At 44.7% G+C, this 27339-nt stretch overlaps 1 long non-coding RNA gene across 1 annotated transcript; it reads right to left on the minus strand.

Annotated features, from left to right (window-relative positions):
* Positions 1-3561: 3561 nt before the first annotated feature.
* On the minus strand, positions 3562-27339 carry LOC140849021 (uncharacterized). Its single transcript, XR_012130476.1, has 3 exons — positions 26776-27339; positions 14108-14157; positions 3562-10877 (listed from the first exon to the last, which is right to left on the minus strand). It is a non-coding gene; the product is annotated as an uncharacterized lncRNA (long non-coding RNA).

The following is a 27339-nucleotide window of genomic DNA, read 5'->3' on the forward strand; positions in this document are numbered from 1 at the left end:
TGCTGGTGTCCCTGAGGCCACCATGATAACATTACATCATTTATTTACATTACAGTTGGGGCCCCACCGTGAGTTTCTCTTAGATGCTCATGAGAAAAATGAGGAGCACAAATTTGCACAAATAAGCTAAAGGGAGGAAACAAGACCATCTAAAGGTAGTGTAAGAATGACAAATAGAAGGGAGAAGACTAAAAAAAACCCCATAAAAGACACAGTGTAAAACACAACTGGCGGCTACCCACCCTGAGGGTCAGCCCATTCCTCGTCTCTGGTGTGCACTCCCCTTTCCCTTTGCTAAATAAAACGCCCCTGCGACATTAACTCTGTGTGCGGTCTCTGGACTGAATTCTTTCCTTCCAGAAGACAGGAACTGAGGGATTCCACAATCCACCGTGGTAACACTTTGACCCTCTCCCACCTCACGGTTTCCCTTCCCTTCTGTTTGACACTTTCTCAGCCCTCCGCCACCCCGTACACATTACTCCATCCCCATTGTCTCAGGGCTGGCTCTGGAGGTCATGATCTCCGGTGATTGAGGTGATAATACAGGTTGGGCCTCCTGACTGTCAGTAACTCTGCTTGTCACAGGGCTCAGCCTGTACTAACCCTCTTTAACTATGGGATGGATGTTTGGACGGATGGACGGTAGAATATTATAACGCTCAAATTTATGAGCTTTAGAATGATGCAGAACTTATTTGGAATCCAGGCCCATCACTCATTATCTCAGTGATCATTGGCAGATGGTAGGTTTTTCTACACCACAGTCCTCTCATCTGTAAGATGGGACCTACTTCATTTGCTGGATAACAGCTAAGGGCTAGGCATGGGGCTGAGAACACTTCACCACATCACCTTACTCAATTTTCACCAAAACACTATCTTAAAAAAGGGCAACAGGACAAGAGAGGTTAAATAACTTGCTCGCAGCCAGTAAAACTTAGTTCTGTCTGATTTCAGAGCCCTTGCTCCTTCCAAATAAAAAAGTAAAAGCGGTTCGCACCTAGATGTCCAAAGCCAATGCTCAAACCTGCTCCTCCTCACCTGGGTCTGTGCGGGAGCTCCGTGGCCCACCTGCTGGCTTTGAATAGGGGTTCTATGGAGGGAGATGGGAGCCTCTGGCCTGGGGCCAGCCACTCTGGCTTCAAGGGATTTGCTTTGAGAAAGGGGTTTGAAGTTAACAATGAAAATAATTCCCCACCCCCCCAACGGAGCTGAAACAGCAGATCTTGAAAGGCTGCCAAGTGAAGACTAGTTTAATGGAAAGAGAAAAAGAAAAATTCAAAGTGAGTCCTGCCACAACCCACCTCTCCCGAAAAAGGGGATGGAATTCAAGACCCAGTGAACTGTCTGAACTCAATAGTCAGATAAGACCAACCAACCCTTTGTTTCAGCTTTATTAAGATATTATTGACATGTAACATGTCTGTTTAAATTGTACACTGTGCTAATTCGATACACCCATATGTCATAAAACGATTATCATAACAAGATGTTAATGCTTCCATTGCCTCACATAATTACCTTGGTGGGGAGTCAACAGCATTTAAGACTTGCTCTCTTACAGCTTTCAAGTATTTAGCACAGAACTAATAATCACAGCTACCACACTGTGTATTAGGCCCCAGAGCTTATCATCTTACAGCTGGAAGTTTGTACCCTTTGACCAGCATCTCCCTGTGTTCTCCAGCCCCAGCGACCATCTGTTTAGTCTGAGTTTGGCTTTTTCAGATTCCGCACAGAAATGAGAGCATACAGTATTTGTCTTCCTGTGGCTTACTTCATTTAGCATAATGCCCACAGGTCTGTCCATCCAGATATCTCTCTGAGACAGCAATTTCATTTCCTCTGGCTATATTCCCAGAAGGGAGATTACTGGTTCACGGAATAGTTCTAATTTTAATTTTGGGGGGATCCTCCCTACTGTTTTTCATGTGGCTACACCAATTCATATTGCCACCAACAGTGCACAAGGGTGGCCTTTTTGCCACATCATCACCAGCACTTGTTATTTCTTGCCTTTTTGATGATAGACATTCTAACAAGTGTGAGGTGATATCTTACTTTGGTTTTAATTTGCATTTCCCTGATGATTAGTGATGTGGAACATCTTATGTGCTTATTGGCTATTTGTATTTCTTCTTTGGAAAAATGTCTATTCAAGTAATTTGCCCATTTTTTAAGTGGGTTGTTTGTTCTTTTGCTATTGAGTGGTATGAGTTCCTTATCTGTTTGATATATATCTAATAGACGTTTTAGCAGGTACTGCAGCAATTTAGGTTCATCTGTGTATGGGAACCTCTGTGGGGAAAGTAGCACCTTGAGCTGTGATTAGTCAAGTTCATGTTAGTATGAATGGGTTTACTATCTTTTTCCTGAGACCTTTCTGATGACAGAAGAAGATAAAATCATCCACTGATGATCAGGGTAAGAAGGAAAAGGGACCACTCTGCTCGCTTTCTATCGCTATTGATTTCTTATCAACGCAGAGCAAAGTATGACACACGCGGTGGCCTGAAACAGCACACCTTTATTATCTCACAGTGTCCGCACTCCCCTCTAGGGCCGCAAGCTACAATCAAGGTGTGGGTCGGAGCTGGGTCCTCACTAAGGCTAGAGTTCTTAGCAGTTCATGCAGATTACCGTTGGCATCCTGTTCCTTGCAAGTTGCAAGATTCAGGGTGGCTGGCTTCTTCAAAGCCAGACGCAGAGAGGTGGGAAAGAGAGAAAGAAGAAAGAGACAGAGTCCGAGCAAATCGGCCAGCACCACAAGCCTTAGCTACCATAATGACACAGGCAGGAGGCAGGGACTAACCCCTGCCCGGTTAGAGTACAGTGCGGGCCCTGGAAAAGGACAAACTCTTACTGAGGCTTCAGGAATGTAGAGAAAAAAACAGGGTGCTTGAGTTGAAACAATGTAATAATGTACCCCCCACCGGGACCCAGTGATATGGAGCAGCTTGCTGACCATAGTTACTTCCGCCCATTTGTTTACAATTGAGATCGGTTAAAACGTAACTAGCATTCTGGCTGTAACTATAGGAAACTAACAGCTCCCATTGCAACAGGCATGAAACCCTAGACAAGAGCCCCCAAGCGCAGCCTTGCCCCTCCCTGCACCTGTGGGCAGTTCCGTACTTTGTCTTATCCTGAAGAAAACCGTCTCTGTCAATCTCGTACCTTGCTCAAGTCCTCGAACAAGAAATCTGCCCCCCGACCCCCACCCCGCGCCTGCATCAGTAATGTTATCAGAGGAGTGGTTAACATTGACATATTTATAGGTTAAAATCAGCTTGACGTATCACCTTGAGATATTTATTGGTTAAAAGCACGTGATGGGGCCCATCCACACTGAAGGGGGCATCGCACAGGGTCCAAACACCCAGAGGCGAGGCTCCCAGGGGCTGCCCTAGTCTGGCTGTCTCACCACGGAGGGTGCTGCACGGAGGAGTGACAGACGCTGAGACCCTGCTTTTTGTCTCCCGGTCTTGCCTCTGCACGCCCGCCCTTCTCTCACCTCGACCCCCAGTGAAAGGAAAGGAGCGACACATAGCAATTCACCGGAGAGTTCTGCTTTATTAGGGAAAGGTGCTGGGTTATATAGGAGGGGGCATGAATTGATTGAGGTGTCACTTCTACGGGGCTGGTGGCTGTTGGCTAGGTGCTGGGATTGGGAGGGGGGCGAGAGGTGATTGGGCTTCAGGTGGCGCCGGCGGGAACTGAGGACCCCCGAAGAGAAGCCGGAAGTTTGCCATCTTACTGGTGGGGACCCTTCATTCCCCCCTTTCTCCTCTATGGGTTTGTGGACGTTGCTTTCTCTCTGGCTGCTTCCTGCTGAACAGGGGCGGAGAAGGGAGTGAGGGCTTGAGGATTGGGAGGAAAGGGTTGATACGACTCCCCGCAGTAAGGACGAGTAGATGTGGACTTCTTCAGGTTTGGAAATCAATGAAGGTTCCCTGTAACCATAGGTTGGCCAAGAGGATATGGGTGTCAGGAGCCAGGCGTCTGCGGCTATTGTTTCCAGGAACAGTTTCCAGTGGAGAGAGGGGTCCATCTCAGTGTGTGGTGAGGAGGTCACGTGAGGGTGAGGGATCTTCTGTGGCCAGAAGCTGGTAGTTCCTGAGTAAAAGCTGGTTGAAAGCTTGATTATAGATTTTTCCGACTTGGGATTTGATGAACTTTATTATACAGGGTAAGAAGAGACAGGCGAGAAGAATGATTATTATGGGGCCTGCAATGGGCTAGAGCCAGGTGAGGAGGGGGTTTGTTAGTATTGACGAGAATGGGTTGGAATTGGAAGCAGAGTGGAGACTGGAGGCAAGGTCGGTGAGTTTGGTAATGTCAGTTTCTACAATGCCAGATTCATTGATGTAATAGCAGCACTCTTCCCAGAGGAAGACGCAGGTGCCGCCCTTCTCGGCTGTAAGCAGATCTAGGGCCCGCCGGTTTTGAAGGGTGACTTTAGCTAGCGAAGTGACCTGTCTTTGGAGAGAGGCTAGAGAATCGGCAGTGGATGTCAGGGCTCCCTCAAGTTTGGCGTTGAGATCTCTAACTGCCTATAGAGAGTGACCCAAGGCTTCTCCCGAAAACCCTGCCCCAATGGCTGAGGTGATCAAAGAGCTACTGACCATGATGGGAAGGAAAGCAGCTCTTTTTGTGCGCGAGGGCAAGGGAGGTTGGAGCTCAAGGAATTCTGCCATGCTGTAAAGTGTTAACTGTGGGATTAGGGTGACGAGAATGCAGGGTGTACCGGAGTTGAGAGGCAGTGAGTTGAAAAGACTGCTATTACACTAAAAGAAGTGTCCCGGTTGCGTAAAAGTCTTAGAGCCGGAGGTAGGGGTGTAGATAGAGAGGCAGTGAAGTGCGCTGGAGGGGGGTGGAGTTGGGCCTACACAGTGGTGGATGGTGAGATTATCTGCGTATTCTGGTTCCCATAGGGGTATGTCTGCCAGGGGGCAGAGGGGTTGTCTTTCTGCATGGAAGGAGTAGTTGGAAATAGTAAGGGGCACGGCGGCCAGCAGTGGGCGCTGTAGTGATGCGCACAAGAAACAATTGGCTGTGTTAAGGGTGTGGTTGAGAAAGATGGTGGTGTCCTGAATGAGCTGTAATGAAGAGTAGGAGAAATGGGAAGAGGGGTGGGGATAAGAAGATGAAGAGGCACTATCAAGAGTTTGGATAATGACTTTTTCGGAATGTCTGCTATCTGATGCAACTTGAGAGATCTGGGAATGAGAGGGAACATACTTTCGAGAGATATGAAGGGTACTGTGGGGGGTCGAGGACCCCCCGTAGTAAACTGAGGCTGTGACTCTGGCAGCCCATCGAGAGTCCCAGGGATCTGGGATTGATAAGGAGAATGAGCCATTGGGATATTTCATGAAACGGTTGGAGGAGTAATACTGTGGGTACTGGAAGTTACCCATGTAGTGAATGGCACAAGACTAGTAGGGACATCTCCTGTAGGTATCTGGCCATCACCTGCAATAGGCTTGTTTTTGGTCATAGAGGAAGCAGAGGTAGGGAGAATAAGGGTAGCTGCTAGTGAACACTTCAGTGGAGGGAGGAAAGTGGAGGTATAAAGTCTCAGAGCAGCTTTTCAGAGGGCAGTCTGGTGTGGCAATGAGGGCAGTAACTTTTGTTTGATGCTGTGTGTAAGTCTGTCTGACTTTGAATCGCCATACAAAGGAGGCTGGGGTGGTGGGGAAGACAATAGGAATGAGGAAAAAAAGCGAGAGAGCAGTAAAGGAGGAAAAAGTCATGATTCGGGTATGGATGGCAAAGGGGGTGAACGGGATTTTGGAGGAAAGAGGACAGTAAGGTCAGGAGTCTGGAGGGAGGGAGAGTCTGTAAACTTTTGTAGGTTAAGAGATCTTTTAGGTGACGTGGGGACAGAATGGTAAGGGGCGCTCTGAATGTCAGTTTATGAGCTTCTTTCTGCAAGGGCTGTCTAGCGGCTAATGCTCGTAGGCAGGGGGCCCATCCCTGAACTGTGGGGTCTAATTGCTTGGAGAGATAAGCTACTGGGGCAAAGGATGGGCCATAATATTGGCCTAGGACTCTTTATGAGCTTCTTTCTGCAAGAGCTGTCTAGCGGCTAATGCTCATAGGCAGGGGGCCCATCCCTGAACTGTGGGGTCTAATTGCTTGGAGAGATAAGCTACTGGGGCAAAGAATGGGCTATAATATTGGCCTAGGACTCTTAGAGAGTGACTGGACCTCTCATGAATGTATAATGAGAAGGGCTTCGACAAATCAGGAAGATGGAGAGCTGGGGCTTCCACAAGGGCTTGACAGAGCTTAATGAAGGAGTGTCGGGGTGAGGAGGATAATGGTTTTTTAGGGGGGGCTCTTGCTGAGGTCGTATAGGGGTCTTGCCAACAGGGAGCAGGGAGAAGTTAGGGATCTACGTTTTAAAATATCTAGCCAGGCTTAGAAAGGGCCTAGAAAGGAAAGGATTTCTGTCTTGGTTTTGGGAATGGGCAGGTCAGAGAGGAGCCATTTTCTGTCTAAGGTAATGGACTTTCTTTGTTGAGATAGAAGGAATCTGAGGTAAGTGACAGGAGGGGAAGAGATTTGAGCTTTGACAGGGGATACTCGGTAACTTCTGGAAGCTAGAAGGTTAAGTAGGGAGGCAGTGTCAAGTTGAGACTGTTCCCACGAGAGACTGCAGAGTAGAAGATTGTCTATGTATTATAAGGTGGACTTAGAGTGATCATGATGAAACTGTTTGAGGTCCTGAGCTAGGACCTGTCTAAAAATATGGGGACTATCTCGGAAGCTTTGTGGCAAAACTGACCAAGTGAGTTGTTTAGAATGTCTTGTGTATGGGTCCGTCCAGGTGAAGATGAAAAAATCTTGGGAGCAGGGGTCTAGAGGGATAGAAAAATGGGTCTTTGAGATCTAGGACTGAGAAGTGGGATGCTGAGGCTGTATGGATTTGGAACTAAGGGATGGATAGGGACAATGGCTATGTTGATGAGGCGAAGGTCTTGGACAAGGCGGAAAGATCCGTTGGTTTTTTTAACAGCTAATATGGGGGTATGTCTTTGAGATCTAGGACTGAGAAGTGGGATGCTGAGGCTGTATGGATTTGGAACTAAGGGATGGATAGGGACAATGGCTATGTTGATGAGGCGAAGGTCTTGGACAAGGCGGAAAGATCCGTTGGTTTTTTTAACAGCTAATATGGGGGTATTAAATGGGGAGTGAGTGGGTCTGCTTGAATGATGGGTTGGAGGCCTATGAGGGCTGAAGTGGTTAGGGGGTATTGGGCCTGACAGATATACTGAGAGGGGTCACATAATTTGATAGAGGCAGGGGGACATAGGGCCACGGAGGGGCTTGTAATGTCCCAAACTTTGGGATTTACAGGGTGTATGAGGGCAGAACCGGAGCTTTCATTGGGTAGAGGGGGGTCGTCGGCTATGAGGGCCATCAGAAAGGGAGTACTGGGGGCTGTGGGAGTGGATATAGTTATGGAAACGTGGAGGAGGGAAAGGATGTCTCGTCCTAGTAAAGGGATGGGACACTGGGGCATAACCAGGAAGGAGTGGGAGAAAGGTATGGGATTGTCTTGGATTGTGCATAAAAGGGTGGGTGGGGGGTTTAATGGGAAAATCTGTTTACCTCCTACTCTGACTATAGGAGTAATGGCTGGCGTGGTAGGGCCCCAGTATTCTCACAAGACTGAGAAGGTGGCTCCTGTATCTAGGAGGAAGGAGATGGGGTGACCGTCTACTGTTAAAGTAACCCTGGGCTCCTGTTTGGTGATGGAAATGGTAGGGCGAGAAGCCCCTGGGCCCCATCAATCTTCTTCTGCCAGCCCCACTACGGCGGGCTTAGGATGGGGGTTGTTCGTCCAGCCTCCCCTTCGGGTGGTTGGGCAATCAGACCCCCAGTGGCCCTTTTTGTGGCATCTGGGGCATGGGGTGGTAGGAGATCTGGGGGAGGGGCACGCCCTTGACCAATGTCCCTCTTTTCTGCACTTGAAACAAGTCCTTCTTTTCTGCACTTGAAACAAGCTCTTGGGGGGGCTTGTTTGTAGAGGGGTGCCCAGGTTGTGGTTTTATCAGCTGGGCCAACATCTGTAAATTGACCTGATCAGCCTTTTGTTTATGGCATTCTTTCTCCTCCTCCCGCTTATGGAAGACTTTAAAGGCCACTGTTAGGATCTCAGTCTGTGGGGTAGCGGGGCCCTGTTCTAACTTTTTGAGTTTAGCTTTAATGTCGGGGTAGCCTTGAGCTAGGAAGTATGTCATAAGGACATGTCTTCCTTCAGGTGTTTCTGGGTCCAGGCTGGTATACTGTAATAGGGCTTGAGTGAGTCTGTCTAAGAACTCGGAGGGGATTTCATCTCTCTTTTGAATTATGTCTTGGAGCTTTTGAAAATTGACTACTTTACAAGCTGTCCTTTTTCAGACCTGCTATTAAGCAGGAGGCAAAAATATCTCGAGAGCGGAGACTCATGGCGGTGTTATAATTTCAGTGTGGGTCTTGTTCGGGGACAGCAGTGGGGCCAGGGGGATAGGTGGGGTCAGTCCTGTGGGTTTCAGTAGCCTGCATTTGGGCGAAGTCCTAAACTCGTCTACACTCTTCAGGGAGGAGAGTATTGGCCAGGAGCATGAAAATGTCATGATGTGTGAGGCTGTAAGACTGGAGGGTCTGTTGAAACTCCCTGATGTATGTCATGGGATCAGTGGAAAAGGAACTTAGGCATTTCTCTAGTTAGGCTAAATCTCTTAAGGAGAAAGGGACGTGAACCCGCACGATGCCTTTGGATTCAGCTACCTCCCGGAGGGGGGCAATAATTTTGGGAGGCTCTCGGGACTGAGTCTGAGGGGGACTGAAGGGTTCTGGCTCAGTCTGTGGGGGAGTGACGCGGTCTAGCCGTGCCTAGTCGAGCAGGTCCTGAAGTGCAGAAGGGGGGCAAAGAAAATAAAGAAAGATAGAATCGGACCCACATGTCGCCAGCTAGCAGCCCAGCTGCTTGCCTCTATTGCTTTAGTTGGGCTTGAACTCATGACTCTGAGGTTAAGAGTCCCATGCTCTACTGAGCTACAGCAGGGCTCCAGTTAATTGCTTATGGTATGCGTTGTTTTCTATTCCTGCCACATCGGCAAGTGTGGGAAGGGCATAGCTAGAAGCAGGGGCGGTGTTTCTACACATCTTCAAGGTCTCCCTATTTTCAGAGTGAGGAGTCTTGGCAAGATATGATTTTGTGGACAGATAACTTCTAAGGACTGCACCGGTTGTTCTCTAGCTTGTGCTTTCCCATGCTGCGTTCAGACATGGGGGGAGGTGCTTTCCCATTCTCTCTACAAACATGTGGGAAGACAAAGGCGGTCCCTAACAGGGGAGAAACAGGTGATGAGGGCAAAGACGGAGGAGGCCCCTGGGACCTAGTTAAAGGGGGGCTGAAAGGCTCAGGCTTAATCTGCAGGGAATGAAGGTGGAGGAGGTGAGATGGGGGAGGAGATGGTTGGGGAGGAAGGGAGAAGGGCTGTTGTAGGAAAAGAAGGGGAAGGGAGTGAAGGGGAGGCTTCTGTGGGGGCGGCGGCTTGCAGGCTAGGAGAACTTGGGAGGGGGCGGGGAGAGGAGGAGGCGGAAAGCTTCGATATAGGGAATCTCCTTCCATTTTTTCAGGCGCTGGCAGTAGTTAAAAAGATCGCGAGTGATGTTAGGATCAAGAGTTCCCCCTGCAGGCCATTGGTTTTTATTGTCTAGGGGGTATGTCGGCCAATCTTGGGAGCAATATTTACGGAGAAGTTTTGATTTTATATCAGGCATCAGGGAGAGGGTAGCCAGATGCTTAAGCAGGCATTCAAGAGGTGAACTTTCAGGGAGGGATGAGGAGGCTCCCATGGCTAAAGGACAGAGAAGGAGACAAACAGGGGAAGACGAACGGAGATCCTCGGACTGGAAGCAGACCACAAGGAGACAAAGGGCGTCCCCGATGATCCTTGGTGGTCTGCGGAAACTCGTATACGAGTCGGAATTTCTTGGGAAGTGTGGGTCGTCACCCAGACTTCCCTAAGAAGGCAGAGTGCCAGAGTCACGAGGTACCTAGCGCTAGGCGTTTTCGGCGGACGGAGCAGAAGGAGGAGGGGGGGAAAGGGAGCGTTCTCATCCACAAAGGAGTCACCTCGTTTATGGCTGTTGGAGGGGGATGCCTGAGAGTCAGCCGCAGCCGTGAATGCCTGAGGTGGGGATTTATGACTGTCGGAGGAGGGGCCTGAGCGTCCGCCGCAGCCGTAAATTCTTGAGGCGGGGATTTATGGCTGTTTGGGGAGGGGCCTGAGGGTCCGCCGCAGCCGTGAAGGCCTGAGGCGGGGAGAGTTCCCTCCTCATCCCCGAGCGTCAGGGCCTTGCCGGACGATCATGGTCAATGGCACTGCGATAGCTCGGGGAAGAGTGGCCCACTCCGGGGGGAAAACTTACCTAAAGGCCAGAGAGGAGTGGTGAGTGTGATGAGCCAGCGCCGGAAAAAGAGGACGAGGGCAAGCTGCTGCTGGTGTCGGGGGAAGACGGGGCCCAGTTGGGGTGTCCCGTCTCCCGGGTTTCGGCACCAATGAAAGGAAAGGAGCGACACATAGCAGCAATTCACCGGAGAGTTCCACTTTATTAGGGAAAGGTGCTGGGTTATATAGGAGGGGGCATGAATTGATTGAGGTGTCACTTCTACGGGGCTGGTGGCTGTTGGCTAGGTGCTGGGATTGGGAGGGGGGCGAGAGGTGATTGGGCTTCAGGTGGCACCGGCGGGAACTGAGGACCCCGAAGAGAAGCCGGAAGTTTGCCATCTTACTGGTGGGGACCCTTCACCCAGCAACCTCACAGACCACGCAGCAGCCTCTGCTCTCCTCTCCCAGAGTCCCATTTGCCTGGAAACAACAGCGGAAGGCCTTGCTGCTCAGGACCCTTCTGGCAGGCCCAGGAGCAGAAAAGAAGGCCTTTGAGGGCTGGTGTGCGTCAGCAGGTGCACCCCAAGGCCCCCATACTAGGGCACACAGGGGGAATAGGGAGGTGGGATTAGCAGGTGATGAGGAGAGGCATTTACTGTATTTAAACCTTTTCTGCATAAACTCCTATTGACTGAGAGACATCACAAGGCTGTGTCGGGGAGGAATTAACACTAATCCCTTCCCAGATCTTCAGTGGCTTGGCTCACCAATCCCCCTCCTGGTGGACACTCCGCTGGGAGCATGTCAGTCACAGAGCATCCTGGGTAGTCAGTGAGGAGGCCAACATGCCACCTTAGAAATGCATCAGCCCTGGTCCCACCAACACATTCTTTAGTAAATCACACAATAGGAGATTGGAGCATCACAAATGAATCAAACAAATGAGGGGAAAGTGGACTAAAACACAGGCATGGCACGGGGTTTCATTTAAATAGGAGAGGAGAGAAGATAAAAGGCAAGGAAAACGAAGGGAACGGAGAGAAGAGGAAAGAACAGAACTGATCATTTTTCTTTTAAAAGTTAATTTATGCAGTAAACTGGGTCCGGCAAGGCCCCCAGGAGCCTGCTCAGAGTACAGAGTTAGGCCTGCTATAAGGTTAGTGAAAATGTAACAAGAGCCCAGTAGTTTGCCATCAAGGTCCTGCTGATTAGAAAAGAACTCTGTCTTTGTCTCTTGGGTCCATATTGCCCAGCACACAGCCTGATACAGATGAGATATTCTGGCGGTGTTCGTTATATGAATCTGTCTTTTGTTTTCTGCACCAATGTTTAATCACAGTCTTGCCCTCCAAAGCTCTGGACACCCCACTTTCATTCACACACCCACTCGATTCATCCATTTGTCAGGTATTTTTTTGAGTGCTGCCCAATCTGTTCAAGACACTGTGATAATAAATGATGATCTAACAGTGAATCAGAGGACACTGTCACTTTCCCCACACTCTCCTGCTATTGGGCAGGAATGTATAAAAGCTAGAAGATGTTATAAGTGATAAGTATTAAGTTAGTATCCATGGGACAGGCACTTAGCACCAATTTCATGTGATATGGAAGACATCTGGAGTCAATTACATCTTAGGACTCGTAGGTGCAAGTATGCAAGAGATCATGAGACAGGGGTCTGCCGTGTAAGAGAAGAACGTGGGCAAAGCCCTGATGTCAGGGCAGCACATCAGAGGAAACCAACGTGATTCAGAATGACAGGAGAGGGACCAGGTACAAGTTACCAAGTACAGGAAGTGCAGGGGGTTCTGAGTAAGCCTGGAGGCATAAGCGCGGTCAGTTTATGTTTGGAATTTTATTCTGAGACACTGGAGACCTCCTGGAAGGTTTTAGTGGAAAAAATGGCATCATCCAATTTATGTTTAAAAAGTTCTATCCCTTGCATGGGGAACAGGTTAAAGGAAGTAAAACTGAAGGTAATGAAACTAGTTAGGAGGGAGGCTGAGACAGTAGACCAGGTAAGAGATAAAGGTGTTTGAAGGCGGGCAGTAATGGAGGTGATGGGAAGAAATGAAGAGATTTGGGGGAAAAACCTGATGATGGCACTTAATAACCATTTGGACCTGGAACTGGAATAGCCAGGAACAATTTCCCTCCTGGTATCTCTCTTGCCCTACTGGGTAGCTGGCAGTGCCATTTACAGAACAAGAAGAAGGAGTTTGATGGGAAGACAGATGACGGGTTTCCGCACAGAGGGGCTCCCATGGGGAAGCCAAGCAGAGAGGGATGTCTGGTAGGTTTCGCGACAAGAAGTCTGAGCCAGAGGCTTCGCTATACGGGTGCTAATCAAGGTCCTGCGACCAGATGAGCTCATGCAGGGAGACCCACGTCCGCCCCAGCATCGGACCCTTGACTCTCAGCCCGCACCATAGGTGTGAACACAGCTGGGCTCCAGCGAAATGGACTTTGTAGCAGCTTCTTGTGGGGAAGAAGACAGCTTCCTCAGCATTAGGTTTGAGCAGCAAGCTTTGTGCTCTTTCCACTGTGAATCTAAGAGCCAGAAATGTGTATCTGGGAAGTTGGCTATTTTTATGCTGCCTGTATTTGCCACAGTTACATCCTTTCAGTTTCCCTTAGTGTTCAGCCAAAATCTTTCTGAAAATACCAGCCTGTTTCAGTTATGTTGAAGGGATGGAGGAAAAGGGAGTTTGTTAAGGTTGAGCTCAACAGTTGAAAGGGTAGCTGTGGCCCTTGGGGGCTTGGCATGGTGCCACAGGAGGAGCCAGCCAGAAAGAGACCCAGATGGAAGGGAGAACTCTAGGGAATGGAGTTGGGGGCTATTTGTTCATCATTTGCTCTGTGAGATATAGTGGATATTGTGAAAGATAAACGGCACTAGAGTCAGGAATGACTTTGATCCCTAACACTGCCACTTAACAAACTGAGAGACCTTAGGCAAGTTACTGAACCATCTTAAGCCTGTGTTTCCTCATAGGTCAAACGGAAATAACAACAACCAACCTTGCCATTTGGTTAGACTATGGTCTGTAAAACCCAACACACAGAGTAAGAACTCAATAAATGGGGACTACTGTCATTATTATCCCTGTGGGTAGCTCTAAGTAGTGAAAACAGCCGAGGATCAGAATTCAGAAACCAAGGATGAGCCTCAAGGAGCTAAATCAAAGTGAACTAAAAGGCAAAATCAGATCAGATCAACGTTGGGGTCAATGTCAGGCAATGGTTTCAAAACCAATAACTGATCAGAAAGAGGGGGCCTGTAGGAAGCAGAAGCGCAGAACAGAGAGGAGAGGCCCCAGCCTTTAAAAGATACCAGCTTGAGACTAAGTCACACCCCAGCCTTTGCTTGCCTGTATTTTCCCCACTGGGATGGAAGCCCACCCCTTGGTTCAGGTTGTCGTGATCTGAGGCTGGCCCAGGGGCCAGCAGGAGGAGGGGGCTGCAGCAGAAGTGGAGGTTGGGCTCCTCCTGGGGTGCTGCGGTGCTCTGTCGACCCATTCTGAGTCCCTGCTGCATGTCAGTGACCCTGGACTACCTTCACTGGACCTCAGCCCCCAAGAAACCAAGCAGGGTAAGACCTCAGCTGCATCCCCAGCTACACCTTTTCAAGACTGGGTGAGTGACTACAGATGGAGCCTCCAGCCCATTCCCTCCCACTCGCCGGTTGTCTCCATTCCTCTCCCTACCTCTCATGGGAGAAGGTGGATGGATCATAGTCACCCCCCAGGAACTGCACCTGCAAAGATGACAAGATGGCTCCAGGTAATAGGAAGTAGCTGTATCTTGCACAGATTCACCTTTTACCGTTCTGTGGAGGTAGTTATGATGCCAGAGCTGAAAGGGCTCATTAATCACAAAATCCAGGAGTTGCAGACTCAAACTGCAGTCATCTCAATCCACATTCCCTTGCTCCTGGGCCAGAGCAGTACCTTCTCCGAGGCCTGTGCCAACCAGCCCAGGGCATTCCCTTGAGGAGACAGGACCTATGTTGTCCAAAGTGCATGTGGTTCAAGATTTTTATTCAGCAGCTGGTGGATGAAAAGTCATCTCCCTGCTGCCAAATGTCCGCAATGAACTAAGCAGCCCCAGGATCTGACAGCATCTGTGTGGGTAACATGAGGAGTCAATCTGAGATCAAAGCCAAACTACAAAGCAGAGCAGATTGAAGAGAGCTGGGGGGGAAATGGCGCTGTGTCCCCACATCCATTGTGAGCCCCTCCCTGAAGCGAACCCTGAAACATGCTCTATCTGGTTTTCCTGATGAGTGCCAGTAAGTCAGCTTGAGTCAGATTCTCCATTATTTGAAACATCCCTTCTCCTTCCTGATTCACTACTTAGAGATTTACTACGACTCTTCCCTCCTGCCTTTGGATCAAGATGGGCCCCAAACAAGGAAGCCTGTGTCACCACATTTCTCTCTCCAGCTGCGTGGAGTGCTGACTACCTTTTGACCTGGAAAATTTCTTAACTTCTTTATCTCTGGTTCGTTATCAGTAAAGTGTGATAAACATAGACCCACCACATAAAATGTGCTTAGGCTAGCACGTGAGTGCTCAGTATCCACTGGCAGTGGCCGTAGTACTGTCAGTATTGGTGTTACTACCCTCAACTCTAATTCCAGGCAAATTCTTCCTTCCCCTCCTTGCTCTGTGGCCGGGGGTAAGTCACTGGGGTAAGGTCAGTTAACTTTGTATTTAACACCCCCTAAGTCTGTGGAAGAGCCTAGGGCCTAAGAGGGGCCGAGGAGAAGAGACCTAGGCAGGTGGCAGTCAAGTAGAATGTGCTGGGTGACAAGGAATGACAGCCAGACAGAGGTGTCTTATCAGAGGAACTGGGAGAGAAAAACAGCTGAATTGGCAAGTTCAAAGTAAAGCCCTTCCTGCTCATGGTTAGCCAGTCCAAGCAAGCTGACATCAACAGGTGTAAAGATAAGGGGCTGGGTCAAAACTCAGATGCAAATTAGAACAGACCTGGAGCAGGGCAGGAGGGAAGAAAGGTTCTAGGGTGATCTTTGGTGAAGTGGAGTGCTCCCTCTAGACACGACTGTTCCCAAGGGAGATGGCTTGTGTTCTTAGCTCCACCTTACAGGTTGGGTGAGTAATAGGATGCAGGTGGGGAGACCAGATTAAAGTATTAGGGTCAAGGCAGACTAGAGCTGCTGAGGATTCAATGTCAGTAGTGTGAAACCTCATAGGTCATGGGATTCTGTGAACCCCTAAAAACTAGGGGCAATCATTTCTGGTATCTATTTTGTGCAGTTGCCAACCTCAAGTGCCACCCTGAAGTTTTTGTAGGAGGAAATAGTTACCAGCCTGCCTGGCACCTTGGTGATCAGCCCCTCCTCCTGCTACCAAGCCATGCCAGGTGGACAAAACAATTCTCCAGGGAAACTGAGACAGATCATTTTTCTTCCTTCCTAATACAACTTTTCTCTGATAATCCACTTGTCCTGTCTGACTTTCCCCCTTCCTGCCAGTGGTGACAGGGGCCCCTCTAGTCACATGGCTGCCAGGCTTGCTCCAGCCTGGCCTGCTGCAGAACTAACTTGTGAGGTCTGCCCCACCATGGGGACATATGGGGTGTTGGATCCTGAAGCAGCTGAAATGCTGGAGGGGAAGACAGGCTGCCTGCGTCATTTCCCATCTGCAGCCCCACGGCCCACTCGTTAAGGAGCGCTGTGGACAGATCTTTGTACAGGGAGGATGGGGTCCTGCTTTTGAACTTGAAGCCATAAGGACACCTGTTTGTAGGTCATTCCACACCTTCCAAAACTCTTTCTCACATTCTCACATATGAAGCCGCCCATAGGGAGATGAGTATTTCTCCTTCTGCAGAGTGAGTTACCAGGCCGTGGAACAATCTCAGGACTCTGCATCAGGAGCACCCATTTAAATGATATCTCTGCTACTAACCAATTTGTGAATCTGGGCACAGTCACTTAATTTTTTCAATCCTGTTTTCTCAGCTTCAAAATCAAGGTAATAACACCAATACTAAGATGACTTGAGCAGGTGAACATAATTTTAAAGTGCTTTAAAAAGTCAAAGGACTGTACCATCAATCCATTGTAATGATTCTCTTATGAAATGGCAGCTCAGCCTGAAATGGTGACATGTCAGTGAAGGCAGAAGGGGCAGCAGGGACCCTGGGGCCAGACTCCCCAGGTTCTGCTCTCTGCTCCTCCTCTTTCTCACTCTGTGGCCTGGGGTAAGCTACTCAGCTTCCTTGTGGATCCATTATTGCAGCTATCCCATGGAAATAATAAAAGCAACTCTGAGGTTCCTTTTGAAGATTTAGTGTAGGCAAAGTACATAACACAGAGGTTAGAACATCACAAATGTCCAATGAATAGCTGGCACCACCATCATCATTATTAACTTCTAGTTATTAAATTTCAGGATCAGAATCCAGAATCCATGGTCTCTGGTCCAGTGCTGCAAAGCCCCTTGTCAGTTTGATGACCCTAATGACCCTGACCTCAGACTACACAAGGTTAGAGCCCGCGCACTGGCAGCCACAGCCTACCTCTTTGTGATCGCAGACAAGAGACCCGGGATTCAGAGGGGGAACTGAATTGCCCCAGGTCATAGGTGGAGTTAAGGAAAGGGCTCAGACTTCAGTCCAGAGAGCCTTGCAACGCCCTGCTGAGCCAAAGACTCACTGATTGTAGAACTGCAGAGATCGTGAGATGGTGTAGCTCACTCCATCACTCATGAGGATGCAGGCACCGTGCCAGAAAACAACCCTGCTGCTCTGGGGTCCTCACTCACTTCAAGTCTTAGAAACTTCACACTAAACATCAGTGTTGAAGTGAAAATCTATAAATTCCAAACAAAAAGGAGAAATTGCCTCCAGAGAAACAAAAATGAGAGAGACAACTCACTTATCAACAGATACCAGGAATGCCAGAAACAAAAGCATGGCCCCTTGAAAGCTCTGAAGGAAACAATTGCCAGAGTAGCACTCTACTCAGAAAAGTCACCCTTGGAAAATGAAGGGCAATTTAAACACACTGCCAGACAAACACACACTGAGAAAAATCGATGACCAGCAGATTCACACTCCAAAAAATATGAAGCTTTTTGCAAGGAAGGAAAATTACCCCAGACGGTTGCATGAAAGTTCATGAAGGAATGAACAGAATTGGAGAAGGTAAGTATATAGGTCAATTTAAGAAATATATTGATGGTTAAAAGCAACAGTAATAACAATGCCTTCTGAAAAGTATAACATATGTGGAGGGAAATATATGACAGTAATAGCCAAAAAAAAACCCCAAAAAAGCAGGAAAGAGGTAAGTGGAGTATAACTATGGTAAAGATGTAGCAGTGATCTGGATGTGATAAAAGTATTAATTTTAGGTAGACTACAACAAGCTTAGAATGCATTTTATAATTTCTGGGATAACCACAAAAAATGACATTGAAAGATAGGACAAAAAAATTGAAGGAGATAAAATGGACTAATACATGATAAATACCAAAGGTAGCAAACAAGGAATAATAGAACAAAGAACAGAAAGGACACATAAAAAAATGGCAAGATGGCAAATTTGGTAAACTTATGCTCAATTACATCAGTAGCTGCAGCTACTGGTGTAACTGAAGTTAAAATATTTCAGACTAGAGTAAAAAGAAAAAAAAAGAAACCTGCCTATATGCTGACTACAAGAAATGCATTTTAAACATAAAGGACAGGTTGAAAGTAAAAGTGAAATGATAGAAAATAAATGTCATACAATACACAAACACTAAGCAAAAGAATGAAGGTGTGGCTATGTATATATCAAAGAAAGGTCACTTTAAGGAAAGAGTTACTGTGCATGAAAAAGAGAAACATATAATAATGAGGGTGAATTCAACTGGATTATACAGCTATCTTCAAGTTGAAAGTACTTATTAATATACCTTTAATATATATAAACTTAAAGTAGAAAAAGCCAATGGGAGAGAGAGACAAATAGACAATAAAGATTGGAAATTTAAATACACATATCTCAGTAAACCATAGAACAATCAGAAAAAAATAGTGAGGCTATAGATGATCATAACAATATGACCAAATCTGACCAATCTGGCCAAACTGAATAATCCAACGATGACAAATGTGTACCTGCTCAAAGTACATGTGTAACATTTATCAAAACAGGCTATACTCTGGACTGTATACCAAGTCTCAAAAAATCTTCCAAGGAAGGAAATAATGTAATGTGCATACTCTGACAACTGTAGAATTAAATTAAAACTCAGTAACAGAAAGATAGCCAGAAAATCCCCAAATGATTGGAAATTCGATGACACACCTCTAAATAAGCTATGTGCAGAATAGAAATCAAAATGGAATTTAGAAGATTGCTTTATCTGAATACTAAATATCTTGATACCAATATCCAAATTTGAGAAATGAAGTTAAAGCAGGACCTGAAGTGAAAGTATATATTTCTGTGCATATGTGAAATAAAGAAAAGTTGAAAATTATCTAAGCTTCTTGTGCAATAAACTTGAAAAAAAAACGCTACCAAATTAAACCCAAAGAAAGTTAAAAGAAACAGAACTAGAGGGAGAAAAAAACTACAAGAGGATAGAGAAATAGAATAGAGAATTAACACAGCCAAAAGTTGATTCATAAATAGAAGTGTAACAAGACAAAGAGCAAATATAAACTACAAATACTAGGAATAAAAAAATACATCACTATAGAATTTGCTGAATTTAAAGGAAAGTATACTAGACCAACTTTATGCCAATTGGTTTTTTAAATAGATGAAATGGATAAGTTTCTTAAAAATCAAAATTTACAAGAACTCTTAGTAGAAGAAATAGAAAATGTGAACAAACCTATAATGGAATGGCTTCCCTGGGAGATTCTGTTAGACAGTTGGGAAATAAACATTTTTGAAATTCTTCCAGAGAACAGTATCTAATTTCCATTATGAATTCAGTATAATCTTGTCCTAAAACCTGACAATAATGTTATTAAGAAACAAAGCTTAGGTCAATATCCTTCTGAACACAGAAGCAACAATCCAAAATAGAATATTAGCAAACAATTTAGCAGCTATTTTGATTTACTCCATGAGCACACTGAAGAAATAAACATTGCAAGAAACATTATAAAAAATTGCATGTCAATCTTTCTGAACACATTTTTATCATGCATAGCATTAACAAAAAATAATAATTTAAAAGAACAAAAAAATCATGCTATAGGATTTATGCCAGAAAGCAAAGTTGATTTTATACTTAAAAATCAGTCATATAATTCATCATAAACAGAGAAAAGACAAAACTTAGATGATTATCTCAGAAAGTGAAGAAAACATTTGATAAAATTCAATATCCATTCATGGTCTTTTCATATTTTCCTTAAAATAGTTTTCCTTAAAATAAGGACAAACTCAGTAACTGGGAATTGCAAAAAAGCTTTTTAATATAACAAAAGATACTTAAAAAATACCTACTGCCAACATACTCAATGGTAAAAAGTGACACTAGGAACAAGACAAAAATTCCCTCTATCATTACTTTTATTCAAATGCACTGAAAGCCTTAACCAGAGCAATAGGGCAAGAAAATATAAATAAAAGGCAAAAGACTGGAAAAGAAGCAGTAAAATTATCTCTATTCGTAGAAAATTATTCACACAATTGCATAGGTAGAAAATCCAAAAGATCTTACAAGGACATTATTAGAATTAAGGGAATTTGATAAAGTCAATGAGTACAAGATCAGTGTATGAGAATCAAGAGTATTTCTAGATTCCACAGAAAACAATTAAAAAATGAAAACATTCATTTACAATGGCATTAAAACATCAAATCCTAGAAATGTAACACTCCCATACTGAAACTACAAAACATTTCTGAAATTGGAGTATTTAAATAAATAGTCTATATTTATAATTTAGAAAACTTACTATAATAAAGGTATTAATTTCCCTCAAATTGATCTATAGATCAATGTAATTCCCACTAAAACACTAGAAGGGGTGTGTGTGGATGTGCATGTATGTGTAAAGTGACAAGCTAATTCTAAAGTTTATATGAAAATGGAAGAATGTATTGTAGTCAAGAAAATCTTGAAGAACAAATGTTTGGAGAACTTCAACTATGACATTTCTATACTTCCTATTAAGTTACATTAATTACAACTATATGGTATTGACTCAATGATAGATAAATAAAGCAATGGAAGTCAATAGAAATTCAGAAATAAATCTTCACATACATTGAAGCTTAATTTAAGGCATGAGACCCAGTGCAACCCAATGGGGGAAGGATGGTCTTTTTAATACATGTTCTGAAGCAATTGGATATTCATTTGAAAAAAAAAAAGACCTTGACTCCTATCTCACATTAAAAATTAATTTGAGGTGGTTCATACTCTAAATATTAAAGGGAAAAACAAATTTCTAGACAAAAACATAGGAGAATATTTTTATGACGGGGAATGCAAAATTTTCTTAATCAAGACACAGAAAATACTAACTATAAATGAAAAACAAAAATAATTTGTACTTCTTTTAAATTAACAACTTCTATTTGTCAAAAGACATGATCAAGAAAGTAAATAGGCAAGCTGTAGACTAGAAGACATTCTGAATATAACAAGGACTCATATCCAGAAAATAAATTTCTTGAAAACTTAAAAGAATCTAAAAATTTGAATAGGCACTTAACAAATGAGAATATCCAAATGGCCAATAAGCCCATGTAAAGTTGTTCAATATCAGGGAAAGACACATTAAAATTGCAATGGGACACTAGCCAACACCAGCCAGAATAGCTAAAACCGAGAAGATAATTCCAGATTTTAGCAAGAGTGTAGAGCTTCTGGGTTGTGAGTGACCAAGAAATTCCACTCCTACATATGTGTGTAAGAAATGAGTGCAGCTGTCCACCACGTACAAATTTTTATAAAAATGTATTCATAATATCCACATCCTAGAAATGATCAAAATGTCCAACAATAGGAAAAGTGATATTTTGTATATTTAGCATGAACTACTGCACAGCAATAAAAAAGGAACAAACTCTCCAAACATACAACAACATGAATGAATCTCACAGGTTTTAGATCAAGCCAAAGAACCCAGTAGTTACCATCTTTTGGTTGGACCCTATGGATATAGGTATATACTGTATGATCCCATTCATAGATTTTCAAGAACAGACCAAAGTAATCTATGGCGATAGAATTCAGAACAAAAGTTACCTCTGGGGTGAAGATACTGACTAGGAAAAGGTAGGAAGGACTCTTCTGAAGTGTTGGTGGTCTCCTGTAGTTTAATCAGTATGGCAGCTATACACTCATATACATTTGTAAACATTCATTGAAATTTTCACTGCATGTAAGGCAGACTTCAATAAGAGAGAAAAGTATTGAACTGCCCTTTCAAAGCCATTTTCCTATTATATTATCTTTTTTCTTTTCAAATTGTAAGCAAATTTTTGTTTTATAGGTATCACATCTTGATCTATTAGCAATATTAAATGTTTCAGATTTCTTATTTATTGATTCTGTCCATTGATTTTATTTATGGTATCTTTTATCATACTGAGTTTAAAATTTTTATATAGACAAATGTGTCTACGTTTTAAGGCTTCTGGGCCTATCACTATGGTTAGCAAGTTCTCAAGGTCTCATATTGTACATGCAGTTTCCTGGACATTTTGTATGGCTTTTATTCATTTTTATACATATATTTAAATCTTTTATGTATGTGGAATTTATTTGTCCTCACAGTATGTTCTATGGTCTGAACTGTGTCCTTTCCAAATTCATATGCTGAAGCCCCAATACCTGATATGACTATATTTGAAAACAGGGCCTATATGGAAGAAGTTAAGGTTATATAAGATCTTAAGAGTGGGGCCCTGACTCCATAGGATTGGTGCCCTTATAAGAAGCGACACAAGAGGCATGATCACTCTCTCCACCATGTGGGAGGACAGTGAGAAAGTGGTCATCTATAAGCCAGAAAGAGAATCCCCAGCAGAAACCAAACCTTCCCAGAACCTTGGTCTTGAACTTTTTTGGACTCCAGAACTTTAGAAAACAAATTTCTGTAGTTTAAGCCTCCTAGGACGTGGTGTTTTGTTATGGTGGCCCAGGGAAACTAAGATAGTCTGTTATGGGCATCCATTATTTTCTTCCCAGGTACATAACCAATCCCATTTATATAACCTTTCTTTATTCCACTGATTGAACTCAAATATTTTGGGATTGATGTCTGGATTCTTTATTCTATTACCTTGATAAGTTTGTCATCTCTACAAATTTCAATACTGTATGAAAGAATAAATACCCAGAAAAAGCCATAAAAAGAAGAGGAACAAAAGGGAGGAGGAGGAGGCAACCAAATATTGGACTGTACTATAAGGTTCCTGACATCAAATTAATGTAGTGCTGCCAGTGGGGATAAACTGAGAAGGATATTTTCATGAATCGCTGGTGGAAATGTGAAGGCTGTAGTGTTTGTGTAAAATAATATCCAACATCAAGTAAATTTAATAACACATATCCTCCAACCCAGCCATTTCAATTCAGGGCATAAACCTACAGACATAAAATCATAAGTACATAGAACATGAAACTAGGGCATTTGTTTACTTCAGTATTGTTCTAAGTACAATGTACTGGAAATAAAAGTAAATATCCATCAATAGAGAAATGGCTGAGTAAACTGTGGTGCATCCACACCATGGAATACTATGTAGTCCATTATAGAAATAAGTTAAAGCTGTCTGAGGACTTGAAAAGATTTCAAAAATGCATCATTGAATGAGAACAGCAAGAAAATGTAGCCTTCAGCTACCCAACTAAATGACGACCTTCCTTAACTTTCCGTTTTCCTGCTTGGCCACGTGACTAAGTTCTATCTGGTGAACATGTAAGAGGGCAGTTAGCAACTACGTCTTGAAAGTAAGAGGATATGTCTGTCTTTTATCTCCTTTTCCTCCACCCTACTTCCTGAAACATGGATGTGAGGGCTGGAATTCAATCAACCATCCTAGATTGAGGATTAGCCCCAAGCATTGTGTCCTAAGACTGGCAGTCACAAAGCTGACGTAATGACCATCAGCAGGGGTCCTCGACATGGCTGCACATTAGAATCACCTGGCAGCATTAAACTCCCCATGGCCCAAATAATTAAATTAGAACCTCTGTGGGCATCTGTATTTTTTAAAGCCAGGGTTACACTGCATGGCCATGTTTTAAGTTCTCTTCAGTGCTTCCCAACAATGTCCAGTACATGACGAGAGTCACTACACCCGTCCGTGCCCACCCAGTGGGATTTCTAATTCAGTAGGTTCAGGTTGGGGGTTAGGAATCTGTTCTGGTTTTGGTTTTGTGTTCACCAAACGCTCCAGATGAGGCTTCCCTACAGACAGGCTTGGGAAACACGTTTAGGTCTGTGCATCGAAGTCACTGCATCTAAGTTAAAGTGAGAATCAGAATCACCGGGAGAGCTTGTTTGAGGTTTTTTTTTAAGCAGCCTTATTGAGGTATATTTTACATATTATAAACATTCACCCACTTCAAGCATACAATTCAATGATTTTTAGTAACTTTCCTGAATGGCAGTATGAATCAGTTTTAGAATATTTTCATCCCCTTAGTAGGCATCCTCATGCCTGTTAACAATTAATTCCCATTCCCACCCCAGCCCCACTTAACCACAAATCTACTTTCTGTCTATAAATTTGCCTTTTCTGGGCATTGCATATAAATGGAATCACACAACATGTGGTGTCTTGAGTCTGGCTTCTTTCACTTAGGGTCATGTTTTTGCACTTCATTCATGACACAGCATTTGCCAGGAGTTTGTTTCTTTCTTTTCTTTTCTGCTGAGTTTCTGGGAGACTCTTATTCTACCGGGTTTGTGTTTTTAACATGCTCTCAGGTGGTGCTGAGACCCCCATCTGAGTAGCTGTGGTCCAGAAAACGCTAACCTATGACTGCCTCCATAAACCCCCAGGTCTAGTGAACTATTCCCCAGCAAGTGATAGACTATCATTATGAAGGTGCTCTGGGCACCTGGGTTCATCCTGAGGGCACTGTCACCAGAAATTGCCTTCTATGTCTACTTTGTCATCTACTGTCATCTACTGACATCCACTGCATCACTGCACACAGGTCCCTGCCAAAAGCTCAGAAGCAATTGAGAAAACAAAGAAAAATCAGGTCACTGATGGGCACTACATTTGCCCAATGACTGGGAAGAAAATGTTTAACTTCACTAATAATTCAAAGGGCAAAACTTCAGATCATATTAACCTATTAAATTGTGGATGACATGTTTAAATATCAGGTACTCAATACTGATGAGGGCATAATAAAATAAGTGGTGCCATTTATGGCTGGTAGAAGAGTGGTAAAACCATATTGGAGGGTAACAAAGCAATCTGTCTACATAAGATCTTTAAAGGTTCATGCTCCTTTCTTGTCTTAATTTTATTTTTCCAACTTAATCCTCATAAAACAAATAGAAACACACACCCATCTACAATGCTGTTTGAGACCATGCTATTCTTCATGTTGAAATGCTAATTTCATGCTCATCATAGGAGGAAGGGGCTAACACATATTTTAATGCATTCAGCATGGTACAGAGGCCAACTGCAAGAAATGCTGGTCTAACTTAGATGAGTTCAAATCCCAGCTGTGCCAATTTCTGGCCACATGACCATGCGTATACCACTTAAATGTTCTTCCTAAGTTTCCTCAGGGGTACAATGGATATCATACTGCCTTCCTCAAAACATGGTGCACAGGGTGCACCAACATTTGGTCCAACATCATTCTAGGTCTTTCTGTGAGGGTGCTTTTGGGTGAGGTTAGACTTCCTAATGTGCACCTCATCCAATCAACAGAAGGCATGACTAGAACAAAAAAGGCTGACGCTGTTACTTACAGATAAGAGAGAATTCCTCTTACCTGACTGCCTGGATATTAGGTTTTTCCTACCCTCAGATTAAACCGAAATACTGGATCTCCTAAGTTTCCAGCTTGCTGACTGTATCTCTGGGGACTTGTCAGCCTCTGTAATTGTGTGAGCCAGTTCCTTATAATAAATCTCTTTCTTTCTGTCTCCTGGGAGATAAATACACACATAGATAGACAGGAAGGTAAGGTAGGGGGAAGTGGGTAGGTAAGTAAGTAGGCAAATAGATCCATCTCCTATGGAGTCTGTTTCTCTGGAGAACTCTAATTAATACAAAATGACAATATGCCTAATAACTGGGAAGAATGGATAAGAAAGAAATTTTAAAATTATTTTAAAAATCAAAAATAAAATTACCGTATGATCCTGCAACCCCACAACTGGGTAGACAGCAAAAAAATTGAAAGCAGGCTTGTTGGGAGCGGGATTTTTGCTAGGGAGGTAGTAGCGGAGCCTTTAGGAGGGAGGCGCTGCCAGGCTTTAAGGGCTGCATTTTGGACTTGAGCTAAAAGGCCTGGGGGGAAGGCTGCTTGGGCTTCATTTGTTTCATAGGGGCTTCGCCCAAGCAGTTTATCTTTTGTCCATGCGCGTGAAGTTTTACTTTCACTGTTGTGCTGCGCAATCTCACGGCAATTTTCTACAAAGTCAGTGCACCATAAAACATACTCTCCTCCTGACAAGGCGGCTCGAGCTAGGGAAAGCCAGTCATTAGGAGTCAACCACCGGTCACTCAGGCTTTCAATTAAGGCTAATGTGAAAGGAGCTGTGGGGCCATAATTGGTAACAGCTGTTTTTAAGTCTTTTAAGTGTTTAAGGTTAAGGCGGTGGTATTTCTGGGCTTTAGCTGGTTTTTCTATACGATCACCAGACTCTTTTCCAACATTTATGATTGATAGTGCCTTCGAGGGGAAACCAGGGGCAAGTCTCATGAATAAAGGAAAAAAATTGTCTAAGATCTTTTCTTTTAACCCTTACTCCTCGTGTCCTGAGGGACTCCCTGAGTCCGCTAAGAAATACCTCGTGGGAGTTCAGTGAGTTGCCCATTAGGACGGCTGGGATTTCAACTCTAGGTAACTTGGAATTATACTAATGCAGCCGCAACCACGCCAATGTTCTGAACTACTGGAGGCACTCTCATCAGCTCAGGCGAGCCCTTGCTTACGTAGGACAGTCGGCAAGTATAATCCGCTTGCTCGGACCCTCTAGGGCAGGGACTCTGTAGTCAGAGTCCCTTGTGCAGGCCCTGGAGGTGAACGACCATTAGCCCAAAGTAAGCACAAGGTTTTCAGAGAGGAACAACCAGAGGACAAAACAAGGAATAAATCGCGGCAGCAAACTAGAGGGAGGGGATCAGTGAGAACTCACAAGAGGTTTTTAAGATGCTTGCTTGGGTGATGCGTCTACTCACCTCTCCGGGATCTGTATTATGGACGGGTGATCCGCAGTGATCCTCAACGCAGAGTCCACATCAGGTCAATACCTGTGTGATGACTCAGAAGAATGCCTGGCCAGGGCTTCCGAGCAGATGTTTCAGCAGGAGTCCCAGGGCCCCACGTTGGGCGCCAGTTGTCCCGGCCCGCAGGACGAACGTGGAGTGTGCCGGAGACGCCTGCAGAAATGAGACAAGCAAGAGACACAAAGAATGACCAGCAAGACAGGATGTCTGACCAAGCTGGCGAAGTTTATTGTTTACAGGCTCAATTTATACAAGTAGCAAGTAAGGGGTGGGTCAGGAGATAATTGGACCTTAGGTGGCGCCGGCGGGGAGGTGTTTTCACACATCCTCAAGGTCTCCCTATTTTCAGAGTGAGGAGTCTTGGCCCATTTTCAAGGACAAGATATGTTTTTGTGAGCAGATAACTTCCAAGGACTGCACCGGTTGCTCTCAAGCTTGTGCTTTCCCATGCTGTGTTCAGACGTGGGGGAAGGGACATAGCCCCGGCTCCCAACACAGGCTCAGATACCTGCACAT

Source organism: Manis javanica, chromosome 4 (genome assembly GCF_040802235.1).
Source record: "Manis javanica isolate MJ-LG chromosome 4, MJ_LKY, whole genome shotgun sequence".
Taxonomy (NCBI): Eukaryota; Metazoa; Chordata; class Mammalia; order Pholidota; family Manidae; genus Manis; species Manis javanica.